Here is a 16,540-nt window from a genome sequence, read left to right as displayed (position 1 = left end):
CTTTGCAACCTCCAGCCCGCTAAAAAACCCACAGTAGCCCAATCTTAATTCACTATGACAATTAACCACATGTATTCAGCTGAGACACAAGAGGGTGTGCCACCCTGGTATTTTGAGCGGGAAATTGGTGTTTTTCTCAAAACCCCGCATGTCAAAATGTGATTTGTTGTTGCACAATTGTAGGCTCTTTGAGGGAGGCTTTGGCACTAAAATCATCCATTTTGCCGTTCTCCCCTCCTTGCGCGTTGCGTAACGAGCACCATGAAAGATTCTGAGTGTGTGATCTCACCCCTGTGCATTCATCAGGACTGGGTTGTGATCACTAAGTTACTATTGCACCATTAAAACTTAAAGGGGACATATCATGCTCACTTTCAGGTACAGGTTCATACTTGTATTCATGGTTTCAATTAAAACATGTTTACATGATTTAATGTTAAAAAAAACCCATTATTTTTCTCATACTGTCTGTCTGAATATACCTGTATTCACCCTCTGTCTGAAACGCTTCGTTGTAGCGCCTGTCTCTTTAAGACCCCTTCCTTAAAAAGCTCAGTCTGCTCTGATTGGCTTGCGGGAAAAATATGGTATACCTTGGTTATCAAGCTGTTTGTGTGTTGGTAGTCACATGTGCTAGAGATGTCAATCGATTAAAGTATTTAATCGCGTTTAATCGCGTGATTGTCCATGATTAATCGCAAATTAATCGCACATTTTGTATCTGTTCAAAATGTACCTTAAAGGGAGATTTGTCAAGTATTTAACACTCTTATCAACATAGGAGTGGACAAATATGCTTGCTTTATGTAAATGTATGTATATATTTATTTTTGGAAATCAATTAAACAACACAAAACAATGACAAATATTGTCCAGAAACCCCCATAAGTTCTGCATTTAGCATAGAAAATATGCTCAAGTGAAAATATGACAAACTCAAGCCCAACAGGGTTATTTAACCTCCTTCGCACCAAGATAGCATGGGTGGTGCATGGTTGGGACAAATGGATTGCTTAGGTTGTTTAGCTTAATATGACACCAGTATTTCCACTCTAGCTTTAAAACTGAGCCCGCTACAACCTCCGAAAGATCGATTGCATTAAAGAAACTAGTGGCGTTAAAACTAATTTGCATTAACGTGTTATTATCGCGTTAACTGTGACAGCCCTAGTATGTGCACAAGCACTGAAAAAGTGAGTTTTTCATGATATGTTCCCTTTAAGAAATGTTTTATCTAATGAAGATTTTAGTAATGTGAAAATCAGCTGCAAGTAAACATCTATAAGCAATCAACTATTTAAACAGGAAGTGACTGTAGCATCACAAGCTGTAGCAGAACTTCCAAAACAGTAAAATATATGAACCTGTCCTGTAAATCTTATAGCATACGTGAAGAAATATATGTTTCCCAGTCACTATTCATGCAGTTAATGCGTGGGAAATATCAAATTATGCTAACCTTTTTTACATTCATTTTACATAATTTTACATTAATAGGTTGGTGTTTTGTGTTTTGTTGTTTACATGCAATTTAAAATATTCCCAGTTTACATCATAATTAAACAGCATTTTATGAAGTGTCTATCATACCATTTATCTATCATATTTTATATAACCTCTTTTATTCTTCAATGCAAATGTGTCATAATAGTTCACTAAGGTTAACTTTGTCAGTTTATTCAGTTCAGCAGCTCAACAGCCGTAGGTGTAAATATATAGTCACAACCAGTTGTGGGAAGTAATTAAGTACATTCAGTATTGTACTATACTTGAGTACAAATCGGAGAAACTTGTACTTTACAAGTTTTTATGCTACTTTACACTTCTACTCCACTTGTGATTTTACGAATTAAAAATGAGTAGTGCAACGGTTCAACAAACCCACGATTCAGTTTGTATTGCAGCTTTTTGGTCACGGTTTCAGTTTCAGTTTGGTTTGCACATAAGGGAGAAGAAAATGTGTTTGAACTCAAATAAGAACTAAACTAAAATATATAAATACATAGATTGATAGTAATGAATGATATTTCTACATTATATGAAGCAATAACCCATGTTTTATACATGAAATAAGGCAGGCTACCTAATGGTCAAGTAAGCCTATGTTCAGATAATTGTCTCTTTTATGTTTCTAGAACATCATCAAATAATAAGCAGGCCTGTATTTAATAGTGGTGCAATGGTTCGGTTTGTATTGCATTTTCTTGGGTAGTGGTTTAGGTTTGGTTTCTTTTGCACATTAAGGGGAAGAAAAATATAACCATTTCCTATGTGTTTGAACTCCAAAATTTCTAAATAGATTAATAGTGATGAATGATATGTCTATATTAGCCTATAGTAATGAATGATATTTCTATATTGAAACCTTAATACTGATTTTATGCATGAAATAAGGCAGGCTACTGGTTGTCAAGTAGGCCTATGTTCAGATAATTGTCTCTTCTATGTTTCTGGCACATCATCAAATAATTAGCAGGCCTGTAATTAAAAGTGGTGCAACGTATCAACAAGCCCGCGGTTCGGTTTGTACGTCATTGAACTGTTTGGTTTTGCCTCCCTGTTAAATTGCACATACAAATTGTGGAATGACCTTATAAAATATGATGCACTGGGACAGATTAAACAACCCAGCAGTAAGAAACTGTTAAAACTAGCTACGCCTGAATCAACTACAACTGTAAGTAATAATAATACATTAAATACAGTTAGCTCCTAATACCCACGTACTTGTGTTAAAACTAGGCTGAACTTGGAGCTGGTGCAGTCTACGTCATAATTGAAAACCAGTATCGTAGCAGTGTTTTTCAGCACAATTTTGCGTCCTAACATTTGTGAATGTTATATGCTCCATTTAAAGGGAAATGGTTGTGTTTGTCATATACTCCATATGGCAGAAACTAATGAAATGTGGATTTTTGCCTTTGAATTGTTCGCCGAACAGGTGTTCGCTCTGAGTGGCTGTGTTTTTAATCTCTCCCCGCCAAAAGAACATTCAATTTTCTGCTTAGCGCAATCTCCCGAACAGCCTCACTTTGTGATCCTCGTTTAAGCGTCTTCTAATCAGCCTCAATATGGAGGAAGAGTCATGAAAAGGATGCAATTTAAAGCACTCTTATTTCAGGTGTTACAAACATCGACATCTGGCAGACTTAACATTGAACTGGCTGGTTTAAAGCGGTGCTCTGTTGTTATTCCCCGTCTTTCATTGCCCTCAGTAGCCTTTAATTAAAGGCTGAATGCAGGTGAGGCCTCTGCCTCTCTCACAGTACTTCAGGCTAATGCGTGTCAGGATGGGTCACTGGATTTCAGCCCGTTCGCTGCCAACAGTGAATGCCATTAACATTAAAGAAAAACACAAAATCAATTTAGGATCCGCTTGCTGTACTTTGAAATTACATGAAAAGAAAAAAAACAAATTAATGGAATATTGGTCAAAACAGGCAGCACAGTTTGCATTTAGACCTTCGTGTTGGTGAAAGACAAAGTAGCCTTACAAGTTCTGTTTTCTCTTTTCTTGAGCGATGCTGTTTCCTGAAAGTGCTTGCTCCATTTCAGCCGATTACACTGTTATCAGGCTATTAAAGTGGCAGTAGGCAGTATATTTTTTGGCATCATTGAGCAAAATTCGGTAATAACCTTTCAGCAAATTGTAATTCAAGTGTTCTGAGAGAAAACTAGACCTCTGCACTTCATCATGGCTCTGTTTTCAGGCTTTAAAAAAATCTAGCCCGTGACCGAAGACTTTGACCAATCACAGGTCATTTCAGAGAGAGATTGTTCCTATTGGCTGTGCTTCGGTCATGTGACCAGTACTTGGCGTTCCTTCAAGAGATCTCATCACAGCTGCCGCGTCACAAACTTTCTCATTTTACAGCTAAACCGTGCACTTCAAGATGTTTTGGAAAACATTTGAGGCGAGAAATAGGCATTAACGTAACATAATATTGATTCATATTTGATCAGCGCTGACTAGTTTAACCGTTGGGATGGAATTCGCGAGTGATTGACAGCCGACTCTCATAGACAGCAGATTGACAGCAGACCGTAGTACCACAGAGCTTATTTTCTGTAATAATAAATAATAATCCTTCTTGTCAAGGGAACCATGGCGATGCTAACTTCCTGGTTGGCCTTCAAAAATACTTCATCCCTGGAGCGCACTATACGAGTTCCTCTGGCAGTATTTAAAACATTGAACACGGGATATTTTAAGAAATCATCAAGTAGGGGACTGTATGAAAATGCTTATTAAATTTATCCTCCTAATTCTAGATTACTGAAGCTAAAGATTACCATGCGAGGGGAACAGAATACTTGCCTGTTTTTCTGTTTCAGCAGGAAAGAAAATGTGCTTTGTGCCACTGAGATAGCCAAGATACTTTCTGTACAAAAATTGAATACTGCCTGACAAGTATTTAGTGTCTGCAGGGAGACTTGCTCTCAAAACAAGAAAACCACAGCACTTTCTTAAAAAAAAAAGAAATTGTACACAATATACACTCTTCTCTTTTACGACTTATGGAAAGTGACTTGCCAGCTCTACGGAGTCCTAATTGGTGATAAAATGGGTTTTTACACTGAAAACTGCTGTCAAACTGCCTGAAATCCTCTCAGGCCTGGGAGGCACGTATAGGTGTCGACACAGTGAAAGCAACCCCTGCTGTATACAGTGTGATGCAACGTGCTAACTGGGCCCTGCAACAAATACTACCATTGTTGAAGCTTGAGATGGTCAGTTCATGTTGACACTACGTCCTAGAGGCATTGATCCAACTGTTTGGGCCTTTTCGAGGCTGTAGTTATAGTATTAGATTCCATTATATTATGAGGTGAACCCAAAATTTGGGGTTATGGTTAAAAAGAGTTGACTATGAATGGGACCTCAAAAATTACCACACAATTGAATTGACACCTCCCTGGTTTCACAATGGTCTCACATAGCCATTGCCTTTGGATCACCCCGATCTCATCATGGCGTATGAATGACAGTAATTTGTAAGCGATTTTGTGTGCAATAACAACCTTTGTTGCTTTTGGTCTGTACTGAACAAACACAGGACTTTCAACCAGGAGACCGGTGTTCAAGACCGGCGGTGTTTGTGTCCCAAAGTGTTGTTGAGTTATTTTGAAGTTACGCTTGTTTTATTTGACTTAGTTTACGTACCGGTAGTTATTTTATAGTATTACACGGCTTTGTTGAATACTCGATTCTGATTGTTCAATCATGACGTTCTACGTTTTTTTATTTCTTTATAGCACACTGTTGCTACATGTATGTATAACAGACCGTTGCTAGGGACGCAGTTCTGATGTCGGACTCTGGCGGACCGCTTTTGATGACATGCAAAAAGTGGTTTCGCAACGTTGAGCCCGTGGCGTATAAATTACCAGAAAAGCCTAAAATGCGTTATTATGATGCGGATCGTCCTTAAAATACTGTGCTATTTATACGTCTTCCATGAGATCGGGTTGCTTGGATTGCACTAGATTGTAGTTTATCAACCCTGTGTACTACAAAATTACGTTCCCATACAATTTAACTGCATTCTCAATTACGTTTCGAGGGAAGCATATTTTCTCCCGAATCACGATCTCAGTTTTTAAACACGTGATTAACGTTGGAAATTGAAACAAAACAAAGATGAAACAAAATTACTTGGTTAGGTTGAGAAACACCATGGTTTGGATTAAAATAAGTAGGCCTACATTTGTTACGTTATTTAAGTTACGGATGTTAATTAAAATAAGTGAACGTTGACTTTTGGTTTCACACAGGACACGAACAGCAGTTTCCTGGTGAAAGTCCTGTGTTTGTTTGTTTGTTTGACCCACCCATCCACCCTCACCTCCCTATGCAGACTTCCACCGACTACGATTTGAAACGTATTTGTGATACTTCAAAAACAAACGTTATCCGAGAGAAAACATGCTTCCCTTGAAACGTAATTGACAATGCAGTTTTGTTGTATGGGAACATAACTTTTAGGAGACCAGGCTGATTTTTATTGTGTCCGCTAACCTGTATTTTAATTGATTGGCAAACTACATTGTACCATTGTTTTGAGACTGTGAAGGTGCATACATGTATCTCTCTGCCAACATGTGCTTAGGATTAGTGTTTTCAGAAGTGAACGTGTGAGTTGAGGTTGCAGAAATAGTGTTACCATCACACCCCAGTGTCTGCAGTGCACGGCAGGATGAGTAACAGACTGTGGGGAGGTGACATAGTAGTGAGTGTAGCAGTGGTTGAAGAAGTATTCAGATCTTTTACTTAAGAATAAAGAGTAATACAACAAAAAAATGCAATTTCTCAAGTAAAAGTACAGAAGTATTATCAGTTAAATGTACTTTAAAAGTACTAGTTATGCAAAAAAAAAATTCCCGTGTTCTGTGTTATATCATCATCTATTGTTGGATTGTTAATACTGATGCATTAACAGTGGTGGAACTAAGTACATTTACTCAAGTACTGCACTTAAGTACAAATTATTACTTATTATTATTATTAGTAGTACTTTAATTGAGTGCTTCCATTTTATGCTACTTTATACTTCTACTCCACTACATCTCAGAGGAGAATATTGTACTTTTTACTCCACTACATTTGTAGTGACCGCGTGTGTGTAACCAGTGTAACCAATCGTGATTAATCGCACATTTTTTTTCACAAATGTACCTTAAAGGGATTTCTTTCTTTAATACTCTTACCAACATGGGAGTGGGCAAATATGCTTGCTTCATGCGAATGTATGTATATATGTATTATTGGAAATCAATTAACAACACAAAACAATGACAAATATTGTCCAGAAACCTTCACAGGTACTGCATTTAGCATTAAATAAATATGCTCAAATCATAACTGCAGCCCAACAGGCAACACCAGCTGTCAGTGTGTCAGTGTGCTGACTTGACTATGACTTGCCCAAAACTGCATGTGATTATCGTAAAGTGGGCATGTCTGTAAAGGGGAGACTCGTGGGTACCCATAGAACCCATTTACATTCACATATCTTGAGGTCCAGAGACCAAGGGACCCCTTTGAAAATGGAAATGCTAGATTTGTCTTGCCAAACTTTAGGATAAGTTTGGAGCGTTATTTAGCCTCCTTCGCGACAAGCTAGTATGACATGGTTGGTACCAATGGATTCCTTAGGTTATGTAGTTTCATATGATGCCAGTATAATCTCTAGCTTTAAACTTGTGCCCAGTACAACATCCAGAAGATCGATTGCATTAATGAAATTAGTGCCGTTAAAACGATTTTGCGTTAACGCGTTATTATCACGTTAACTTTGACAGCCTTAATAAATATATGCATACATTTGCATAAAGCAGCATATTTGTCCACTCCCATGTTGATAAGAGTATTAAATACTTGACAAATCTCCCTCTACTGTACATTTTGAACAGATAAAAAAAATGTGTGAGTCATTTGCGATGAATCTTGATTAACTATGGACATTCATGCGATTAAATTAATCGGGATTAAATATTTGAATCGATTAACAGCTCTTAATATATACATATTTTAAAACAAAAATAATCTGGTCTACAAGAAATGCAGTGGTTCCCTTAAAAGCTACTGCTCTAAATGTGCATCCATATGGTCAGCTTTTAATATGCATTATGTATTTTCCTCATCATTAATTTTACCTGGTGCATGACATGCTTGGTGCGGAGATACTAGAGAGATCACATATTTCCTTAATCTGTTTTTTAAAAGCTGCTGAAATAGGTCTTAATTATCCGCATCCATAACTGAGTGTCACTGTGACTGAGCAGTTCATTAGTTACATAAAATATTGAATTGTCCGAGCACGTTCACTTATTTTCTGAGCTAACAATGTCTCTTTTGTTGTCTACGACACATTTTTCTTTGGTATAAAAATCCATCTTTAGTTGTTTATGCGCGAAGCTACACAGTGAGTGAAACTTTTGCATATTTTGTATGCTAATTGGTGATTTCTCCGTCTAGCATATATTGCAGTGCTGAGTGCTGAGAGAGGACAGAGAGGCTGTTACCATGGGAAAGGTGATTTCTCCAATCAGTATAGAGGAGTAATTGGGACGGATCTAAAGAACACTTGTTTGTCTGGTTTCCTTGATTGAAAGTAATTTTGCTTTCACCAACAGCTACTTGAATTTTCAAAAATAAACAATATTAATGTTGTCGAAGGGCGAGCTGGAGATGTTTATGCATTAGCAACACTTAACGGCGGAAACATCACTTCACATTTGCAATACATTTTTTATTTCTTTTTTTTTCTTGATGAAAAAGTCATTCGAAACTAAATATGAACTGAGCGTTTTTTCAATAATTAAAACGCCACCTGTGAGGGAAACTTAGAGCGAGTTCCCCAAGTATCTGGCCATGATTAAAGCTTAACTTTCTCCCCTGGACCACATTGAGCATGATAGGGCCTCCATATATTGGGCCAGTTGGGTCAGCGGAGTCACAATTCCAGGTGGGACAGAGCAGCTGTGACCTAGAGCGAGGCTCGCCGTCTGGTAAGGCCCGTAATGAATGAAGACGGTGATGAATAGTGAAGGCGAAAGGCTCAAGGCTTTCTGGAGGTGACCAGGAGGAAACTCGAAAAATGGTTTCTCTTTGTTATTTTCATGTTACATACAAGTTCAGGCTATGCAAGGCCTCAGCCCGGGGAGATTTATTGACGTTGCTAAAGCTCTGCGGGGACTCAAAATATAAAAAAGGTGGATTACTCATAGGGCTAATCAGGTACCTGCTCCTTTTTTTAGAGAAAAAAAGAACATTTCCAGTGTTAATATGCTTGTTTTTGTGCTTTTTTTCTCTCCTGATCATATAAAAAATGTCTGGAAAATGAGAGGATGAATAGCAGATGGCAACAAAAGACTAAGATAGAAAAAAGACAGAAATAATCATACATTTTGAGAACGAAACTCTGACCTGTAATGACACGATGGAGATGCAACACGAACCATTCGGGAAGTCACTCGAAACGAATTACTCCCACAACAAGGCCTCAGAGTGTATTTATGACACCGACAATGACTTGTCAGTCAGACTGAATGACTTGCTCATTGAGGGTCAAATTCTCCAAACATGAGTTATGAGCAACCTTGATAACAATGGAGTCTGCACACTGAAAAATGGCAGCTTATATTCCTCGGCATAAATGAGTATTGCAGGCGGTTACGACTTAGAAATGAACATGTTCAACATTTAACCCCTTAAAACTCTGACTTCGACTTTCAGAGGTCGATGTGGGCTGAGTTTTCCAGCTAGAGTGAAGATACTGGTATCATATGAAACTAAAAGACTTCCGTTTCTACAGTACATTTCGGGTGATGTATGTTCAGGTGCGCTGTCGGCTCAAGTATCAGTATTGTGCCATTGTTTCAGAATCTCTTCTACCATTGCGTCATGAGAAATCCTGCAACCATAATATATAAGAACAGAGTGAGCACTGTGAAGTAGGCTACCCTTGAGTCATGGAGTCCTTGTTCACAGCTGCATTCTTTGGGCTGAAGTCATAAATACCCTCCTTAAAAGTAAAGTCTGTGGTGGTGCGGGCTCAGAACGGAGCTTTTATGAGCCAAACATATTCGCCCATTTGTGATGGAAAGACTGCTGAGTGTTTGCTTGTTGCCTGGTAAACATCTGCAGCTGATGTAAAGCCTGGAAAATAGCTTTTGATGTGGTCTCGTTTATAGTCAGGTGGAAATTACAATTCATTTTTGGGTACGAAATCAGCATATATATATCCTTGGTAAATGTTTTGTGTGTTGTGTTATTTGCTGCAAATTGTACCAAAAGAAGAAATTTAAGTCTAATTTATTTTTCTGCCCTTTATCGCGCCCCGAACGTTTGTGGGAGCTGCCAATGATGCAATCATTTAATTGGTGCAGTCAAGGGGCATTAAAAATTGGCTTGTTATATCATTACCACATAGGTAGTTAACCAGCTGGGGCCAGATGTTGTCAGCCACCGCTGTGTCTAATCTCTGATTTGAGCACTCTGCCACGCTATGATATTCCATACGTTAGCTACGTCATGATGTGAATGTACAAAATGCTGCATCAACGGGATTCTACTCATTCGTGTGAGTTTTGACCGTCTGCTCATTTGCCATAATGGGTTCCATGAAAGAGACACAGCTAACGCTAGTAAGAAAAGTAACGTAGAGTGGGAATCATTCTTAACATTAGCAGGCTAGGCTAACTACCTCGCACTTTTTGAGTGGAAGCTAACTAGCTTCAATTTATATGATAATACAAATTTAGTAAATTACACTGCCCCTCTGAACTTACTGATACTTTATATCACATGATGCGATTGTTTCGCATCCCATTTGCATCCAACTCGCCACTTCAGGCTGCGGCCGACAATACACATGGCCTCTCATTTGTTCGTCAAACTTCTGATATTGATTTTGGGGACAATGACATGGCTAGATAGTACATGTCTTGTTGTTAGACATACTGTCACATTATATTTACTGTTTCAACCATACGCAATTTTATTGATTTTGAATTTTGCTAGCATAACATTAGCTTTCTGGCTCGTAAATAAATATCTCCCGTTGCCAAGTCGTAGCTAAGGTTTGTCCTACTTACTGAAGCAGTGAACAACATTTCCATTGCTTAAGAACCTCGTGGGATGGTAATATTTTAAATATTAGTTATATTAGCAAACCCTCAGGGTTACCAGGGAAACGGAGTGAATGGATTGTGAAAAACTTAAGATTTTGGTTGCAAAATGCATGAAAATAAAAATGTATGGTCTGGGGGGCAAGTGACCACGGTATAAGTGATAATGCCCTTCAATGTTTCCATTATCAGGAATTAATGGCCTCCACGTTGTCCATTCATTTCTGACATTGGACACCTCGTCGGGCTCGTTAGCCTAGCTTGCTAATTTGCACTTTCTGAGTGGAATATAAACTTAGCAGCATGATGGGTCCTCCCAAGTGTTGAATGTTATAAAGGTACCGATAACTTAAATTGATAACAGTACATAACCAACACTATGTGAACAAAATGGGCTATGACGTGCTCTAGTTGCAAGCTTAGCCTACCACTGAAGTTACAGCACGTCTCCTAGCCTGAAGTATTGATACAATTTCCACAAATATGTCCAAAAATGGTTTGACCCTCTTTATGAAAAAAAATGTCACTGTACAAAAAGTAAAGAGAATTCAGTTATAATTAAAAGTATGAAAAAAAGTTTAGAAACAAAATGTCTTATCTGACTTGCGCTCAAATTTGGTTAATTTTAAGCACAACTCCTATGATTATCAACATGAAAGTTTTGCCCAAATTTGGTTAAGTTGTTAGCCCAACGCCCACGTTCATAATTATGTTAGTTAATACTGCACTGTGTGGCATATTATTTTTTGGCTATACAATAATTGTACTGCAGAAGTAGTATTATTTCTGCATGTTAAAGATTAGCTTTGTTCATTTACTCTCATGTAATTGTTTGCTTTCTTGCTCCTGGAGTTTGCATTAATGAGCTCTAAACTCTTCACATGATTTTAATAGAATCCAGGCAAGCAGGAATATGTCTGTGTGTGTGTGTGCGGTAGCTACAGTAAGTGTTGTTCTCACAGGGAAATACATCATTTTAATCTTTTAGTTTTGTCCTTTGCTGCAAGAAATAAACAGGAAATGTTCTGTTGTTTCCAATGCTCTCCAACTACCTGCTAACAATGTAAAATTTGTTGTCGAGACTATTTTTTGACTTGTTGAAAATCCGAGTGGCTGTCTCGTTCTCTTGAACTCTCGTTTCCAGTTTCATGTCTTCTCGCTGAACCTGTACCAGTTCCTCTTAGAAGGAACAATTTCTCGCAGTCCCAAACAAACATTTCAGTCTAAATAGGGCGCTCATTAGTCTCGCGCATCCAACGAGAGCGTGGAAAAGCAAGGCATTATGAATTGATTCCTCTATATCTGGACCGTTAAAAGCAGAGTGCATAAGCATTAGAGGAGATGAATGTTGCATTTGAGATCAGCAGAAGGGGCGAGGGTGGTGTTGAATTAAACCGACATGTTTAACAAGCTGTTAACAACTCTCACTATCCCACTCTCCCACTCTTTTTTTCTTCTTCTCTCGCTGTAAGTATAGCTGAGACAAAAAACAGCCGTGGCGGCTTGATCGGGGGGAGCGAGATCCCACGAGAAAGCGCAGTGCCGCGGAGAGGTGGTGACAGTTCACACAGCCGAGACCGGAGAGGAGTCCACCCGAGACAAAAAGCAGAAGCCCTTTTGTCTCACAGCTGGGGAAAGTGTGGCTCAAAGCTGTTTAAATGTTATGGCGGCTAGGAATGGTTCTTGTGGGCCCCGGGTCCGGAGTGCACATTACATGTTAATGACTTGGAACACAGACAGCAGAGCAGAGGCTCAAACTGCCAATTAAGCATATGCTGCAGACGCCACTGGTGTTCAGACACAACCATCTGATAGCGCTCAAGCTTGGCCTGCAGATCCGAATCTCTCCATGGGACGTGGAGGCACTCCAATGGTGAGTCATTAGCCACAGACATCCCTGAAAACCACAGAGGAATAGAAGCAGCGGCTGATTGGATATCACTCATTCAGCTCCATCCTCCGTCGACGCTTTATTCTTTTGTCGGGGGCCCACCGCTGTTTCGCTGTTTCTCACTTATCTGTTTAGTCTAACACTTGGTGATGATGTTGTTTATCTGTGAATAAGTAAACAAAACTGTACTCCGGTGCTTTAGCACTTCAATTATTCCGTGAAAGTGCCGAGCCGCTGTGGAATGGCTTGTTATTAAAGTGACATTAGGGTGGGACAAAGTGTTTTTACTGAAGTGCAATGAATCCCACAGTTATTAAAATGTCATATTCTTTATAAGCGCTGTACCCAGGGTTGGACTGGGATAACAAAAATTGTCCGTGGCATTTTTGTCCCAGACCGGCCCACAGATCTTTGCTCCCTTATGCATAGACGCAGTTTGAACTTTAAAAGCAAGAGAAGGCCGTATATTTTTGGCATCATTGGGCAAAAATTCCATAATAACCTTTCTGCATATTGTAATTCAAGTGTTCTGAGAGATAATTTCTGCACCTCTTCGTGACTCTGTTTTCAGGCTTCAAAAAATCTAGCCTGTGAAGGGAGAATTTGGCCAATAACAGGTCATTTCAGAGAGAGAGAGCGTTCCTATTGGCTGTGCTCCGGCTGGTGGGCGGTGCTTGGTATTTCCCCAACTGATCTCTACATGGCTGCCGGGTCACAAACTTTCTCATTTTAAAGCATCAAGATGTTTCTGAAAACATTTTACGTGAGGAAATTGGCATTACTGTAACAGAATATTGATTCATATTTGATCAGCGCTGCCTACTTTGACCGTTTGATCGGAGTTCGCGAGTGATTGACAGCTGCTCAGAGACGGCAAGGCTCCAGCTCGGCTCTGATTGGTTGTTTTCCTCCGGTCTGTGAAATCTTGCAGATGCTAATAAGGGCACTGGAGGACACTGAAAGACACCAGAGGAGTCACATTTTCAGATTACTTGTCTCATGCACTACTATTATACTCAAGATATAGTGACCGTTTTATGAATAAAAACTTTTTCAAATCACATTTGCCCCATTTCTAACCACTGCTGTTTTAATTATATTTGTTCACAGATAAAACAAGTTATGGCAAACAGTTAACTAATTATTTTACGAAAAATACGTGAAAATTGCATTATGAATTACAGTACCTTCACTTTATGCCAGATGGCCACTCCAGCCCTGACTGTACCATACTGTATATACAGAAGGGCCAATCAGCATCCAGGGAGAGGCCCGTGCCACTCTTGACCATCCCTCTTCTCTGGCTGTTTCCAATATTGACTCACAGTGTAATAAAGCTTTTTATGACAAATGCAAAAACTCAAAGTGAAAAGAAATCTCTACATATTGATCTACATTAAAACCAAGTATAAAACACAAAACAATTGATTGCATAATTCCCCCTCCTCTGGTCAATATTTAGTAGAGGCCCCTTTTTGGCAGTGTGTCTGTCTCAGTTTGCATGTCTGCAGGTTTTCCCCATTTTCTTTGCCAAAACTGTTCAAGCTCTGTGAAGTCTCATGATGCACACGAGTGTGTCTCATGTCCAGCCACAAATTTCTGGATTTGATTGAGGTCTGGACTTGCCACTTTCAGGACAGCAACTTTTGTTGTTTCCAGACTGTTTCTGTGTGGCTTGGGCCTTTTTTCGTTTATCCCCTCAGAAGTTCTCATGCACACTCGCAGTCCATGATGTCTCTGTGTTTTGCTCTGTTCCATTGATCTTTTCTTTCACAGGCCGTCAAGGGCCTGCTGCAGTATCCCCGCAGCGCGGTGCTGCCACCGCCATGCCGGGGATGGTGTTTATGCAGTGAAAGAGAGTTCATAAGAGCAGTTCAGAAGTGTGATCGCTTTTGAGATCATTAAGCTCAGAAGGGAAATCATAACATTGTGAAATATTTACTTGCACCTTAGAAAAAGTGTTGCTATTACTCAAAATATTACTCATAAAATTAGAATATAATATTTAGCATATATCTAAATATTAATACATTAAGTGTATAGGGCTGTCAATCGATTAAACTATTTAATCACGATTAATCACATGATTGTCCATAGTTTATCGCGATTAATCGCAAATTAATCACATATTTTTTTATCTGTTCAAAATGTAACTTAAACCGAGATTTCTCAAATATTTAATACTCTTATCAACGGGAGTGGAAAAATATGCTTGCTTTTTGCAAATGTATGTATATATGCATTACTGGAAATCTATTAGCAACACAATACAAAAGACAAATATTGTCCAGAAACCCTCACAGATGTAGCATTAAAAATATATAATCATAACATGGCAAACTGCAGCCCAACAGGCAACAACAGCTGTCAGTGTGTCAGTGTGCTGACTTGACTGTATGTGATTATCATAAAGTGGGCGTGTCTGTAAAGGGGAGACTCCTGGGTACACATTGAACTCGTTTGTATTCACATATCTTGAAGTCAGAGGTTAAGGGACCCCTTTGAAAATGGCCGTGGTAGTTTTTCCTCGCCAAAATTTAGTGCAACTTAGAAGCATTATTTCTTCTCAACAAGCTATTATGAAATAATTGGTACCAATAGATTCCTTAGGTTTTCTAGTTTCATATGATGCCAGTATCGTCACTCTAGTTTGCTACAACGTCCAAAAGATCGACTGCGTTAATGCGTTAAAGAAATTAGTGGCGTTAAAATGATTTTGCAATAATGCCCTAGTTTGTAATAATCAGGCTTTAGTTATTTAAGCCTATAGTCGGTGGTGTAATGTAACAAATTGATAATACTCGTTACAGTACCTAAGTATTTTTTGTGAGTATCTGTACAGTACTTTACTTTACTTGAATTTTATAGTTCTGTCAACTTCCACTCTTACTCCACCACATTCCCTAAATAAAATGTGTACTTTTACACTGATACATTTGCCCCTAAGGATCTTAGTTGCTTGTTACTATTGCAAACAAGCAGGTTTGGTATATCAGTGGTCCGAGCTTGCAAGTTACATCATTCACATGATGGGCAAGTGCAAAAAAAATGCTCTCAAAGCCGTATTAAGTTTCGATTTCCGCTCAAGTCCAGGCAGGCAGCATATCAGATCATGCTACATGCTACTTGTGACTTTGATGGAAGGAAAAACTGGATTTTGTCCTTTAAATCCTTCAAGTTGTGAAGACCTCGTTTATAATGTAATGTAGCCTCCATTTTTAAGGTGTTGTATACGCTAATAGGAATAAACTTTTTAATAAATCTCAAAATTCTGACTTACTTGCTTTTTTATTTACAGCATTTACTTGTACTTTTACTTTCAATACTTAAGTTCATTTAATATCAGAAAATTTCTTTCGATACTTAAGTACAGTAATTATCAGACACTTTAAGACTTTTACTCAAGTAATATTCTCATACTTTTCTGGTTAGACATCTCTACTCAGAGTACTTCATCCAGCACTGCCGATATTAAATGCATGTTTATTTCCGCCGCTGCAACCTCGTAAATCCCATCTGCACTGTGTTTATGCCTCCTCCTCTTCAGAGACAGGATAATTCCCCCGCAAAACTGACAGTTGCAAATAGCGTGACCTCTCAGTAAATCCAGCGGAATACATAATTATCCTCTGTAAACATCTCCTATTATTTGCGTGACCCTCCCTCTGATAAACACAGCACGTCTTGGGGGGGCAGAATGCGTCACACGTGCGTCTGAAGAAACAGGCGTAAAAGCCTTAGTAAATCTGGCCTTCAGTATGCTATCATCCACGGAACCATAAAACTTCCTGTCATATAGACGGTGCTTGTATGCACGCAACAGTTGTTACATGCACAGTCTCTCCCATCACACCACGGAACCATGTAGCTCCTTCAAGGATGCTTCAGACCTTTTGGGTGGCCTACCTTACTGATGCCCTTCTCCAACAGACACTTAATCTGAGAGAGGATGGCCTCCTTTAAGCAGATTTACCGCTGTGCCGTGTTATTTCCATTTTTCTGATTGACCTTTCTGTT

Source organism: Sebastes umbrosus, chromosome 18 (assembly GCF_015220745.1).
Source record: "Sebastes umbrosus isolate fSebUmb1 chromosome 18, fSebUmb1.pri, whole genome shotgun sequence".
In the NCBI taxonomy this organism is placed as follows: domain Eukaryota; kingdom Metazoa; phylum Chordata; class Actinopteri; order Perciformes; family Sebastidae; genus Sebastes; species Sebastes umbrosus.
The sequence above is the reverse complement of the archived record's forward strand: the minus strand, read 5'-3'. Positions refer to the sequence as shown.